Here is a 14288-nt window from a genome sequence, read left to right as displayed (position 1 = left end):
CACTCCATACTCACCCCTTTGCTTTCCTCGGGCTTACCGCGGCCTTTTAACAGATTAAGAATGTGCTGAGTCCCCGATGCCCATGGCCTGCTACCTGTTTCTCCCGTTCAGGAGTCAGTAAATGAGTAGCTTCCCCACTAAAGAATTTAGGCTTTGACTTGGTACTTCTTGGTATGTCAAGAAGGTATTCATCTGGAACATACCGTGTGTTCCAAAGGATTGCTCTTGACTCCAGGTTTCTCCAGGGTGTTTGGGCAGAAAGTCTTTAAAAGAGACCCACCTGAGTTGATGCTAATACTTGTCCCACCTGGAGTATGGTTATCGATCGGTGGACGGAACATTCCAGGTTTCCCCGGGGGCTGCTCTGTAGCCTGTGACCCCTCTGGATGGTTTACGCTTGACAAATGTTTCTCGGTGGCTCTCTGTGAGGACATGAGAAATGCACATCGCCCGAGCTACTGTGTGAGGGAGGCAGCCCGGCCGAGAGAGGGACTAGGCGGTGTTGGGAGCAGGGATCTGGTTGTGTTGCCCAGGGACTGTTGGAATTCTGGGGGCAAGAAGTCTGCAGGCAGGCCATTTGGGAAGGAGGGGTTCTGGACAAAGTCAGTAAGGGTCAAAGTGAGACAGAAAAGCTCACTCACTTCCAAGACAGCTTATTCTAGGGCAGGCTTTGAGGTTTCGTAGTAGACAGCCAAATCACACAGGGGGGCCAGCAGGGCAGCCTTCTAGCATTTAAGATCCTTATTACAAAAGGATCCCCAAATCCTGGCCACACAAGGGGGCGGTTCTTGGCGCCTTAAGCAGCTTTTCCCAACCATAAATTGGATGTCTCGTCATGTGACCTCAAAAGAAGTCAGACACATCTAATCCAAAAAAATAAGTTTTGTTTGCGGGAGGAAATGTCTGTAAATATCATTTGCTCTCTAGGTTAGATTGGGATGCAGGAGTTTCAGTATTTTTTTTTAACACTAATGATCACTGAAGAGTATTTATGTAAACGTGTCATGGGTGGGGGTTCCGATCAGGGTGACATATGGGATGGATTCTCTTGCTGTGATGCAGACATGTAAAATAAAGATTCTCTGAAGGAAATGTATGTTTGTAATCCTGTGGGGAGGCACTGACTCCTGGTTGCTCTCCCTCCTCCCTCTCCTCATTTTTACCTTTGTGATTCTTGTTCATTAAATTAGTTCACTGCCTCCCACCTGCTCTAACCGACAACAGTGACTCCTACCAGAGAAGCTCTGCGAACCTCGCAGGCCCTGTCGTCTGCAGCCCCAGGGGCTCGGCTCTGGAACAGACTGGAAATCCCGTCCTTTCCTGATGCCCTGCCTCCATGGGGGTGGGGGTGGGGCGCCTTCCGCAGGACCTTCCGGAGCAGGACCTCGAGCTGCTATGGCTGGAGGGGAGGTGACAGTGCAGCCTCAGGGCAACGCCCTCGCAGCTCCTGCCCTGCCCTCTGACGCTGCTTCCGAGCAGGCCGCCCGTACAGCTCACATCAGAATCCCAGAAGTCCAAGACTTTAGACTCAGAACCTTTTTAGAAGTCGTGCGATCCCGAACCCCTTATTTTACTACGAATGTTTTGAACTGAGGTGTAACCTACATACAGTCAAATTCACTCTTGGATGAGTTTGGACAGATGCGTGTACAGTTCTGTAGCCTCCACCATGATTGGGTTGGAGCCTTTCCAACCCCCATGAGGTTCTCTCGTGCCCCTTCTCAGCCAGAACCACCCCCTCCCTGGAACTGCCACTCCCCTGCTCCGATTCCCACACCACAGCCCTGCCTGTTCTGGAGCGCCGCATGAAGCAGCCACGCCGTACGTCCCTCGTGTCTGGCTTCTTCCACAAGACGTACTGTTTTGTGGTTTATCCATCCAGTGCTCTGGCTTTAAAGCTACGAAAATTGGGGCCAGAGGTTGTGCCCCCTCCCCAGGTCTGCTGGTTCCAGCCTTGTTGGTTTGGTGAGGATTCAGTCCTCATTCATCATGGCCTGGACATTCACGGGCAGGGGGCGCTTAGAAGCCATGTTATTTGGCCTAGGTTTCTCAGTGGGTGGCCATACTTTACCCCCAGCTCCCATTCCTGACTCTCTGGGGGCCTTGGATCGCCAACGGTGCCTGTGGAATGAAGCGTGAGGAGTAAGGATGGGCCTTTTAATGGGGGATCCCAGGAATCAGGCAGGACTCTCAGGGTGAGAGATGCTGGGCATCCCAGGAAGGGGCAGCCAAGAGAAGGCGTGGAGAAGGCCTTAGGGACCCCCTGATCCGGTGCTTCTCAAACTTGAGTGAACATCAGCCCGCTGGAGGGCCCAGAGTTTCCCGTGGGACCCGAGATGGGGCAGTGCTAGCAAGCTCCCGGGTGATGCGGCCTCCGCCGGTCCCAGATCACGCTTTGGGAACCACCCATGGGAGCCAGCCAGCCCCCTTCCTGAGACTTGTCTCAGCCACGCGGCTGCACGTGCCTGAGCAGCCCTCGCACAGAGCTCCGGCTACAGCTGCAGTCAGCCCTCGCCCTGGCTCCGGGCCCGCCGGTGGGGCGGCAGTGGTGAGCATTGAGGTGTGCTAGCAGGGGCTGGGGGGCGGTGAACTGCTCCCTCTGCTCAACACTGGCTTCCTCCTGCCCAGTCAGAAAGGCAGCCCTCTAGGCCTGAAGCCGTGGGGCCGGCAGCTCAGGACCTGGGCTCGGGTCAGGAAGGCCGGTGCCGGGGCGCCTGATCACTCACCTGCTTTCCCTGTTCTGATGAGACGCAGAGCAGGCCAAGTCGGGAGCCTAGCTGAGAGCTGCTCCCTGCCTCCCGGGCCCAGGAGCCTGGTGAAGACCTCCCAGTGCCCACGTGGGCCCCCTCCCTGCTGCGGCTGCCTGTGGATGTCCTGTCCTTCCCCAGGAATCTGGCAGGCCGGCAGACACATGCCCTCCGGCTACGGAACAATGAGGCTGGTGAGACCTGTAAGAAAGGTGCTTCCTTCTTCCTGCAGACCTGGTTCTTCTGCCAGGCCACGTTCGCGAGAATTCGCAGAGCCCCTGGGTGCTAGCCCAGTCCCCACCTGGAGGGAAGCTGGCTCGGCAGTCTGGGGACCGGAGTTTAGGGGGCTGGGGTGACAGGCACAGCTCAGGAGCATCCACGGCTCCCTCCAGTTTGCAGGGGAGTGCTGACCTTCATAAAATGAGGAACCTGCTCATTAGAGCAGATCTGCAGGGACTGAGCCCGAGGTGCCTCAGTCACTCAGGGGTGAAAGTAGTTCTCCACATGCTAGTGTTTGCGGGAAATCCAAGGGGAACCTGGTGTCGGGGGAGCATGTGGGGAGAAGTGTGGGCCCTGCTGGGAGCCCCGCCCCCCCCTTTCCAGTTTAACAGCTCCTTCGACTTTCCCATTCAAAATCAAACCACCCAAGTCTCCCTAGGCCAGCAGCAGCCCCCCACTCCCACTCCCAGGCCAACCCACTCAGGTGCGCTTCACCTCCCAGTTCCCCCAACTCACTGCAGCCCGCTTTCCACCGGCCAGACTCACCTGTGACCTCCTGGGGCTCCGTTACTAACCTGAGGGACTCTTTCCCTCTTGAGACGCCCCCTGGGCTCCCCCTGCGCCGCCCAGCATCACCTCCTGGCCAGGTTAGACCTCCTGCGGGCTCCCTCCTCCCTCTCGCTGTGTGGCCCCCAGTTGGCCTCCTGTCGTGTTGGGCTCCTCAGCAGGGTCCCAGCTCTCGCCCTGGCAGCCTCCTCCGTTCCCCCCGACCCCCCCACTGGGCCCAGAGTGTTATTTCCAGCCTGGAGCTGTTCTCTGAGTCCCTGGTGGCTTAGCCAGCTGCCTCCCGGGCTGGTTTTTTTTTTTTTTTTTTTTTTAAGATTTTATTTATTTGACAGAGAGAGACAGTGAGAGAGGGAACACAAGCAGGGGGAGTGGGAGAGGGAGAAGCAGGCTTCCCGCAGAGCAGGGAGCCCGATGCGGGGCTCGATCCCAGGACCCTGAGATCATGACCTGAGCCGAAGGCAGACGCTTAACGACTGAGCTACCCAGGCGCCCCTCCCGGGCTGTTTTAAAGGTGCTTCAAGGCCACGCTTTCAAAATGAAATTGCCACGCCTCCTCCCCTGTCCTGGTAAGTGTGATCCAGGCCAAACACCTGGACCTTACCCTTGACCCTTCCCTATCCCCCGCCCCATCCCAATGCACCCACCTCTCTCCCCACTGCCACTGCCCAGGCCACCCTTACCCTCACCTGGACTACACCTTCCAGTGGGTGGCCTGGCCTCCAGTTTTGCCCCACTTCCAGCCTTTTGCCCTTTTAAAAGTGCCCGCCTACTGTGTTAGCATAGAGACACAGAAGCGAGCAAGGAGAATAGAAGATCGATATAGAAAAATTAGCCACATTTCTATACACTTGTAGTGAACGATCCAAAAATAAAATTAAAACAGTTCCGTTTACAGTAGCATCAAAAAGAGTAAAATACTTAGGAATACGTTTAAAAGAAGTGCAAAACTTGGGGCGCCTGGGTGGCTCAGTTGGTTAAGCATCTGACTCTCGATTTCGACTCAGGTCATGATCTCAGGGTTGTGAGATAAAGCCCCAAGATCTCAGGGTTGTGAGATTCTCTCCCTGTGCCCCTCCCCCAAATTGTGCTCTCTCTATATATATAAATAAATCTTTAAAAAGGGGCGGGGGAGGTGCCTGAGTCGCTCAGTTGGTTAAGCATCTGCCTGTAGCTCAGGTTATGATCTCAGGGTCCTGGGGTTGAACCCCACATTGGACTCCCTGCTCAGTGGGGAATCTGCTGCTTTCTCTCCCTCTGCCCATCACCCTTCCCTTCATGCTCTCTTTCCAATGAATAAAACCTTTAAATAAAAATAATGTAAAAAGTGCAAAAGCTATACTCTGAAAACTGAAACATTGAAAGAAATTAAAGGAGATCCAAATACATGGAAAGCCGTCCCATATTCATGGATCAGAAGACAATATTGTTAAAACCATAATACTCCCAAATTAATCTACAAATTCAGTGCAGTTCCTACCAAAATCAAGCCTGGCTTCTTTGCAAAAATTCACAAGCTGATCCTGAAATTCATTTGCAAATACAAAGGCTCCAGAATAGCCAAAACCATCTTTGTTTTGTTTTGTTTTGTTTTGTTTGTTTTTTAGAGAGAGAGAAGGGGCAAGGGGCAGAGGGAGGAGGAGAGTCTTCTGCAGACTCTGTGCTGAGTGTGGAGCATGATCCTGAGATCATGACCTGAGCTGAAATCAAGAGTTGGATGCTTAACCGACTGTGCCACCCAGGTGCCCCTCAATTTCAAAACTTATTACAAAGCTGTAGTAATCAAGAGAGTGTGTGGTACTGATATTAAGTATAGATGTATATAAATCAATGAAATAGAAGCGAAGTCCAAGAATAGACCCACACATTCATGGTCAATTGATAGTTGACAAGGGTGCCAAAACAATTCAATGGGGAAAGAACCATCTTTTTATTCAACCAATGGCGCGGGGGCAACTGCACATCCACATGCAAAAAAGTGAATGTGTAGCCCTACTTCATACCATGTACTAAAATTACCTCAAAATGGGTCATCCACCTAAAACTATAAAACTCTTAGAAAGAAATGGGTAAGTCTTCATTACCTTGTATTTCAGCAAGCTTTCTTAGATATGAGACCAAAGCCTAAGCAACAAAAGAAGGAAATAAATAAACTGGACTTGATCACAATTAAAGCTTATGTGCTTCAAGGACACACCAATAAAGTGAAAAGACAGCCCAATCACTTGCAAATCATGTATCTGATAAGGGTCTCAATTCTAGAATATGTGAAGATCTCTTACAACTCAATAAAAAGATAACCCATTTTAAAAATGGCAACAGATCTGAATAGGGATTTCACTTAGCATCATATTTTCAGGGTTCGTCCATGTTGTAACATATATGAGAATTTCTTTCCTTTTTAGGGCTGAATAATATCTCATTGTATGCATAGACCACATTTTGTTTGTTCACGCATCCCCTGATGGGCACTTAGATTGCTTCCACTTTTTGGTGAGAAGCATGCTGCTGTGAACATCTGTCCACGTCTCTGCTTTCAGAAGTGGAATTGCTGGATCATAGGATAGTTTTGTGTTTAATGTTTTTGAGGAACCGCCATGCCATTTTCTACAGCAGCCGTACCATTTTGCATCCCCACCAGCAGTGAGTGCACAGGGTTCCAATTTCTCCACAAGGGTGCTTGTTACCTTTTTTTTTTTATCATAGCCATTCTTTTGGGTTTTTTTAAGATTGATTGATTGATTTGACAGGGAACACAGTCAGGGGGAGTAGGAGAGGGAGAAGCAGGCCTCCCGATGAGCAGGGAGCCCGAAGAGGGGCTTGATCCCAGGACCCCGGGATCATGACCTGAGCCAAAGACAGACGGCCAATGACCGAGCCACCCAGGCGCCCCCATCACAGCCATTGCCATAGGCTGTGATTTGGTATCTTATTGTGGTCTTGACTCGCATTTCCCTAATGACCAGTAATGTTGAACATCTTTTTCCATGCTTATTGGCCATCTGTATGTCTTCTTCAGAGAAATAAATATTCAAAGACTTGGCCCATTTTTAGTATAATTTGGTTTTAATTATGGCAAAATATACATAACAGAAAATTTACAATCTTAACCATTTTTAAGTGTAGAGTTCAGTACATTTGCATTGTTGTACAGCCAATCTCTAGAACTTTTCATCTTGCAAAACTGATACTCTACACCCATTAATCAACAACTCCTCATTTTCCCCCACCCCCCCAACCCCTGGAAACCACCATTCTACTTCCTGGCTCCATGAATTTGACATCTCTAGGTACATTGTATAAATAGAATGCTATAGTATTTGTCTTTTTGTGACTGGCATATTTCACTCAGCATGACGTCCCCAAGGTTCCCTTTGCCCATTTTTGAACTGTTGTTGTTGAGTTGTAGAAGTTCTTTATATATAGTGGATATTAATCCCTTATCAGATATATGATTTGCAAATATTTTCTCCCACTCTGTGGGTTGCCATTCATTCCTGATAGTTTGTTTGATGCACAAAAGTTTTAAATTGTGATGAAGTCCAATTTATTTTTTTTTCTCGCATTGCCTGTGTTTTTGACATCATGAAGAAGAAATCACTGCCAAATCCACTGTCATGAAGCTTTTCCTCTATATTTTCCTCTAAGAGTTTTATAATTTCAGCTCCTAGGTTAGGTCTTTGATTTATTTTCAGTTAATTTTTGTATTTAGTATGAGACAAAGGTCCAACTTCATTCTTTTGCATGTGGAGATCCACCTTTCCACCTTCCTTGGACGGAAGGAAAGGACTGTCCTTTCCCTACCAGATGGTCTTGGCATCTGAATAGGCAGCCAGCAAGCACAAGAAAAGATACTCAACATCATTACTTATCAGGAGAATGTAAGTCAAAATTAGTGGGATCCTGATTCATCCCCACTGGTGTGACTTAAAAAAAAAAAAAAAGGACGTAATAACAACTGGTTGGTGAGGATGTGGAGCAGTTCAACCCTCATACACCACTGACGGACATGTAAAATGATGCTTTGGAAAAATCTGGCCGTTTCTCAAAAGATTAAGCGTAGTCACCATGTGACCCAGCAATTCCACTCCTAGGTACGAAGTCAAGAAATGAAAACAGAGGTCCACACAAAAACTTGTACATAGATGTCCATAGCAGCATCATTCCTAAGAGCCAAATAGTGGAAATCACCCAAATGCCCATCATTGATGAATGCGTAAATAAAAGTGGTCTACTCAAACAAAGGACGTAAAAAGGGATGAAGAACTGGCACCTGCTACAACGTGGATGGCCCTTGATGGCATTTTATGGCATATATAAGCAAACACAAGCCAGAAGCAAAAGGCCGCTTGCTCTATGATTCCGTTTATACAATACGCCTACAATAGGCAAGTCCTGTAGAGACAGAAAGTAGACTAGTAGTTGCCAGGGTGTGGGGGGTCGTGAGCACAAGGTGTCTTTCTGGAAGTGGTGAAAATGCCCTAAATTTGTGGTGACAGTTGTACGTACAACTCTACAAAAATACTAAAAACCATTAAATGTACACTTTAAATAGGTGAATTGTATGTGAATTCTATCTCACAAAAGCTATTAAAAAAATACAGTGATCCAAGCTGAGAGGTGTCTGGCAACACAGAGCCTGGGCCCCCAACCCTGGCTAGGTCAAGGAGAGCTTCAGGGAAGAAGTACCATCCTGTGTAGGATGAATTAGCTTGATGAAGCGGGTGGTGGACAGGTGTTCAGGCAGGGGAACAGCATATGCGAAGGCCAGTGATGAGAGAGAGTCTGGCAAATTTGGATAAATCCAGCAGAGGTGGAACCCCATGAGTGGGAAGTGGGGAGCAAAGAGATGAGACTAGAGAAGCAGGCATGGCTGTGTCAGGAGGCCCTCTGCTAGAGCTTGGACTTGCCCCTAAAGACAGTAGGAAGGCCCTGGAAGCTTTAACAGGGAAGTAATATGGTCAGACGGCACTGTGATGGGCACACTGGTAACTATAGCACAAAGGAGAGAGATGGGGGACATGTTTTGGCTGCCTCTCTGGCTTTCATCTCTTCTCTATACCAGATCCAGCCTCTGATTTCTCAGGATTCTGGTTTGGGTAAGGCTAACCTCACATTCCTGGTTCTGGACTTGAGCCCTGATTGGTTTTTATTATTTTTTTTTTTTTTGAGAGAGAGAGAGAGCACGCATGAGCAGGGGTGGGGGTGTAGGGAGGAGGCGCAGAGGGAGAGGGAGAGAATCACAAGCAGACTCCATGCTGAGCACAGGGCCCAACGTGGGGCTGATCTCACAGCCCTGAGATCATGACCTGAGCCGAAATCAAGAGTCAGATGCTCAACCGACTGACCCACCCAGGGTGCCCATAAGCCCTGGTTGGTTTGAACTGATTAGCACATCCCTTATCTCCCCGCACCCCTACATTGATTGGCTCAAGAACAGACACATGACCCCATTCAGGCCATCTGGGCCAATGAGACACCATCTCGGAGTCTTGGTTGGCAGGATGGGGAGGAATTGGCTCACTTTCAGCAAGATGTGAACAACTGGGAAGCCCTAAGCTGCTGCCTGTAGCCAAGTTGGAGAGCCTTGCTCGGAATGGCCCCCAACACTGAGGAAGCAGAGCCAGAAATGGAGAGAGGAAACCCGGAAGCCTGGATCAAGCCTTGCCTGAAAGCAGATACTGCTGGACTCTGAGTTACATGAGTCAATAAAGTTCTCTGTCGCTTTAGCCAGTTTAGGTCATGTTTTCTGTTATGACAAAGCGCTTGAACAGAAGGGATGCACAAAGCACAGGGAGCCCTTTGGGGCCTTTGCAGTCTCCCTGGAAGGTCCCAGAGGACTGCCCGCAAAATGCAGGGGCAGAATTCTGAAAGATGAGAAAGAGGTAATTAGCAAAGTAAGTGGAAGGGCTGTAGTCAAGAGCAAGGGGTGATTTATATGGTGTCTTTCGTGAGAATCTGCTGATGACGTTCATTCATCATCAATGCCCGGAGGCAGGCATCCAGGTGGGATTTCGGTAGCCTGTCAGAGGCGGGCCCTGACCCCAGACCCACACTGAGCACAAGAAGGGCCCTGAACCCACACTGCCACTGAATTAGCTCCTCCTCCCGCCTTGCTCCGCAGACGATCCGTCCAAGGTGGGGCCCCAGGGGGCAATGGACGTGCTAGACCTGGAGCCCAGGTGTGCTGTCTCCTGGGCTGAGTCCTTTCCACTACCTCTCTGGGGTTTGACTGGAAGCAACAAACCTTCCAGGGCTAAGCCTGGGAAAAGCTGATTTTGCTGTTCTTGAGAAAATGTTCATTTACCCCATTTGTAATTCAGGCAGACTCTTTTGCCCTCCCTGCCTCCCTTACCTGTGGGCCCCTGGCTGTGACTCCGGCCTTTTCACAGTCAAGGCCTTCATAAAACCCGTCAGTGGGTGGCCTCATGGATTTTCAACCATGTTTTACCTCCATGTAATGAGTCTCTCCAGGCCCCTATGAACTACTACTCTTAACACGGATCATCCAGAGGCTCCGGTGCCAGGGTCATCCAGACAGAATTATTAACAAGGCTGTATTTACTTCTCCAGAGGGGCTTGCTGGGAAATGAGGCCACGCAGCAAAATGGGAGAATCCAGGGCCACTCGGGCAGTAAAGGGTCTCCTTACTGTAGGGTTTCCCCACCCATGGCCCGTGCTGCCTCCCAGAGCCTTCCAGGCTCAGGGTCAAACCCTGTCCTCAGAGCCAAGGTGGAGACAAATAAGAAAGGGGGGGGGGGTGCGGCTTGGCTACCCCCAAGCCATCAGCCCATGGAGAAGGAGCCAAAGTTGCACCTGCTCTTCCCTCAGCGTGTTCTTCTCGGTCTCTACCCCACCCCACCGAGGGCCACTGAGGCTCCCCCGGGGGCCTGTAGGGCCCTGCAGTCAGCTTGGCATTGGCAGGTTTCCTTCAAGCCAGGAAGCCGGGCCGAGAACTGCAAGGAGCAAAAGTGGCTGGGGTGGGAAGCCCCAGGGAGATGGGGGCTGAGTCCAGGAAAGATGCTTCTGGAACTTCCCCTCCCAACTCAGCCCTGTGCCCCCACCTGCCAGTGGAACTTTCCCTACGTCCTCATTTACAACCTTCCCAGGAACCACATGAAGACTCGGTCTGAGCCCCTGCAGTGGGCTGATCTTGGGGGGCAGGAATCCTGCACTGGGCCTGGACTTCCGTGGGCTGGGGGGAGGGGGGTGCGCACTGTCAGCATGTCTGAATGTTAACGACGCCGCGAGGCCACTGAGAATGAAGGCTTTAAAGATCCACTGTAAATGATGGTTGTCTACTGTTTGCCGGACCCCAGGAAAGGGGGGTGTCAGGCTCCGTCGGCAAAACGTCGGGAGATGAGCAGGGGCAGTGCCCACCCCGAGCTCCCCCAGAGCTATCTGGAGGAAGGGGGCTGTGAGGAGCTCACTCACCCATGCAGCAGTGGGTCCTTGGTAGCCCCGAATCATGCGGATCCCCTGCCTTCTGCCAGCCTCGGTGAACTGTGCAACCAAGCAGGTCTCCGCAGAGCGCACATCTCTTTGTACGCAGGTTCCAGGATATTTTTGCGCCACAGAGTGAGCTCCCAGGCTGGGGAGTCAGACACGCCTGACGTGAATCCCTATGGCCGGTCTGCAGCTGTGTGACCCAGGCTCAGCTGTTCAACCTCTCTGGGCCTCGCTGCCTAATTCACAGGACCCTGTGAAGGCTCGGGGGCCGATGCACGGGAAGCACTTGGCGCATTGCCTAGGGCGCGGTGACGGGATGGCTGCAGTTGCTACCCCAGGACCTTGCTCTTTACCAAGTTCAAGTCTGAAAGCAAGAAGGACTGCAAGAGGAGGAACATATCCTGCTTCTACCCCGGTCAGTCCTGCCCCTTCAAGACTGGGGCCCAACGCAGAACTGTCAAAGCACACAGCGTCCCAGCTGGAAGGCACCTTGAAGCCCCTCACTGTACAGACAGGGAGACTGAGGTCCAGAGGGTGGGAACGATTGTCTAGGTCTGCGCCAAAAGTTAGTGGGCCTGGAACCCAGAACAGGGGCCCGGGCATTACTGGATTCTGTATGTGGCTGACCTCAAGGAGATGCATGGACTTAATGTCATGGCCAAAGAGGAGGCGAGGGGCTGAGGAGTCACTGCCCAGCCACTCGTCAGTTTGGTCTGAGCTTCCTCTCTGGGCTGGGCCCTGGGCAGGCAGCAGCGACGAGATGCATGCGGTCTGGCCTTCGTGGGGCCCATGCGTTAGCTCAGAGATCACTGATGTAGGGGGCCCAGGGCCCTGGGAGAGCTGGGCCGGATCCCAGGGGCCACTGGGGGCTCAGAAACCAACAGGCATCTCGCTGATGAGCTGGGGACAGGCCAGGTTGGTGGGCAACTCCCTGGCACCGAGGGTATTCATGGCTCCTGGCCTGGGGCCTCCAGAAAAGCTGCTCCTGCTCCCCATTCCTGCTCTGAGCGTGTCTGAGCTTGACCCTGGGGGACCCGCTGGCTCCCAGAGGCTCTACCATGCATCTGGCAGAAGCCACAGGACACAGCATCCTCCGCTCTCCCATTTGTAAGATGGGCATACTGGGCCTGCTGGTCTCCAAAGTCGTGGCTCCCAGCTTTGAGGATTCTCTAATTCTGTGGCTAGTGGTATTTAGGGGGTCAGTCCAGCTCCCCTTTCCTGAGGGCAGGCCTCTGGAGCCATAAACTACGGGACCTGACCCTGGTTGGCCGGGGCTGATTGGACCGGGGCAAACACCTGACTCACGTGGGCCAATCAGATCCTCCCCCAGCACTGGGCTTTGTGACTCATCAGTCAGTCTGGTGGACAGGTGCTGGGGGGGGGGCAGGGCGGGCAGCAGGCCCTGGGGAAGCCGTCTGCAGACAAACTGCCTGCGCATTTACTGGATCTGCCCCCAACTCCAACATTCAGTCCCCATTCTTCTGGGAAAAGCGCTCAGTTTACCCTGGGGGGAGACTCCCCTTCCCCCACTGGAGGAGTACCCCACCCCATGGCCAGTGTGGTCCCAGGACCGGGGCACAGGCCCCCAGACTGTCTCTCCCAGGACCAAATTTTGAACGCAGGGCTGCTAAGTGGAAGTGGCAGGAGCTGCTGGTCGCCTGGAGACCCCCGTTTCCTTGGTTTTGCCTCTAGATCCCGCATCCTGGAGACTCGTGGGTCCCGCTCCTCCTCAGCTCACTCTCCAGCTGCCCCCAGTGCCCCGAGCGCCCCCGTACGTACACACGTTGCTAGCTGTCCCATCACGAGCAGCTTTGGTTTCTGTTGCGGGCAACCCTGGAGCCGGGAGCCTCCCTCCCGGGGGCGTCTCTACCATCGGGTGCCCTGGCTTATCTCCTGTCCTCATAAATTGCTCCACGCTGGGACAGCAGGAGGCATGTGGGAAGGGCCTCACTCGAGACCCTCCCTGAAGCCTTCAGTGCTTGGAAGGTGAGGTTCAGAGAAGGTACCTGTCCCCAAGCTCGCCGGCAGAGCCTGCGAGGGCCCCAGCAGTCTGCCTGTCAACGGTTGTCCTGCAGCAGGATGGCCATGCACCCCAGGAGGGAAGGGACCCCTCCCTCTCAGTTCCGGGAACCGGGGATAAAGGCCCGAGGAGGGAGGGCTTTATCCCCAGGCCAGCTGGGCTTTGCACCTGTTTCTCGTTCACAAATGTGCTCGCTCAGCTCTTCCATGCTCCTGTGACCCGAGGAACCCGCTTCAAGTCCACAGACAACCCGGCGAGGCAGCAGGCTCCCTGCAGGGCACCGCGGTCCCCACCTACAAATGAGGAAGCTGAGGCTCAGAAAGACCACGTGCCTGGCCCCAGATCCCACAGGCAGAACCGGCACTCAAGACTGTTGGTTTAGGGTCCTTCCCACAGATGGCTTCATTAAGTGATTGCATTTTCCTTTGTCAATAACAATGTTAATATTGTTAAAATACAATATTATTATTCACCAATAATAGTAGCCAATCTATACTGAGTGGTCCGAAGTATTTTACACACATCACCGCACTTGATTCTTATAATGACCAATGTGGGGAGGTGCCATCCTTATTGTGCCCATTTTCCAGATATGAAAACTGAGACTTAATGAGTTTAAGTAAGTCACCTAAGGCCGCACAACCAGTAAGTGCAGTCGGCTTCAGGGCTGTGTTAACCACTGTCCCGCCTGCTTCCCTCAACAGGGGGGAAGTGACTGGCCACTTCCACAGGTCCCCAAATGACAAGGCTGGCCAGAGGGCCCAGTGAGGGCGGGCCGTGGTAGGCAGCTCTGACATGGGCGGACGGCCAGTGCCTGGTCCTCTCATGCACCATTTGCCCTGAGTGGGTAGTCGTTTACTCAGGCGGGCATGATGGGTGGGAAAGACTGGAGAACTCTCCCTGGGAGAACACGGGCAGGCATGCTGCCCAGGCTGACCCTTCCCCTGCCCCGTGACCGGGACCCACAGCACGAAGGTTCACAGCACTCTCTCCAGCCACGCTTGCTTGCCTCCACTCCTCCCGACCCAGGGCTCCAGCAGTGACCATGTGTGCATGAAGCAGGTTGTAGGGACCGCGCGCATCAGCTCAGGGGCCCAGCGCGTGGTTATGGAGCTCCCACGGTGGGCCACGCCCCTGAGGGTCATCGGAGGTGATGCTGGAGCTGGCCGCTGGGTGGACTCTCTCCAGCAACGCCCACCCTGTGAACACACTGATGGAAGGCCGCCTGCTTCCCCTCCATCGCCTTAACCCTCATCAGGGTTCAGTGTTGCCCCACTTACCTTGAGGGA

The 14288-nt window shown here is 52.6% G+C and overlaps 1 long non-coding RNA gene across 1 annotated transcript; it reads left to right on the top strand.

Annotated features, from left to right (window-relative positions):
* Positions 1-12381: 12381 nt before the first annotated feature.
* LOC118356228 lies at positions 12382-13475 on the top strand. The gene is made up of 2 exons (XR_004819548.1): positions 12382-12965; positions 13199-13475. It is a non-coding gene; the product is annotated as an uncharacterized LOC118356228 (long non-coding RNA).
* Positions 13476-14288: the final 813 nt, after the last annotated feature.

The sequence above is a fragment of the Zalophus californianus genome, chromosome 13 (genome assembly GCF_009762305.2).
Source record: "Zalophus californianus isolate mZalCal1 chromosome 13, mZalCal1.pri.v2, whole genome shotgun sequence".
NCBI lineage: Eukaryota > Metazoa > Chordata > Mammalia > Carnivora > Otariidae > Zalophus > Zalophus californianus.
Note: the sequence above shows the minus strand (reverse complement) of the source record. Positions and strands in the feature narration are given on the sequence as shown.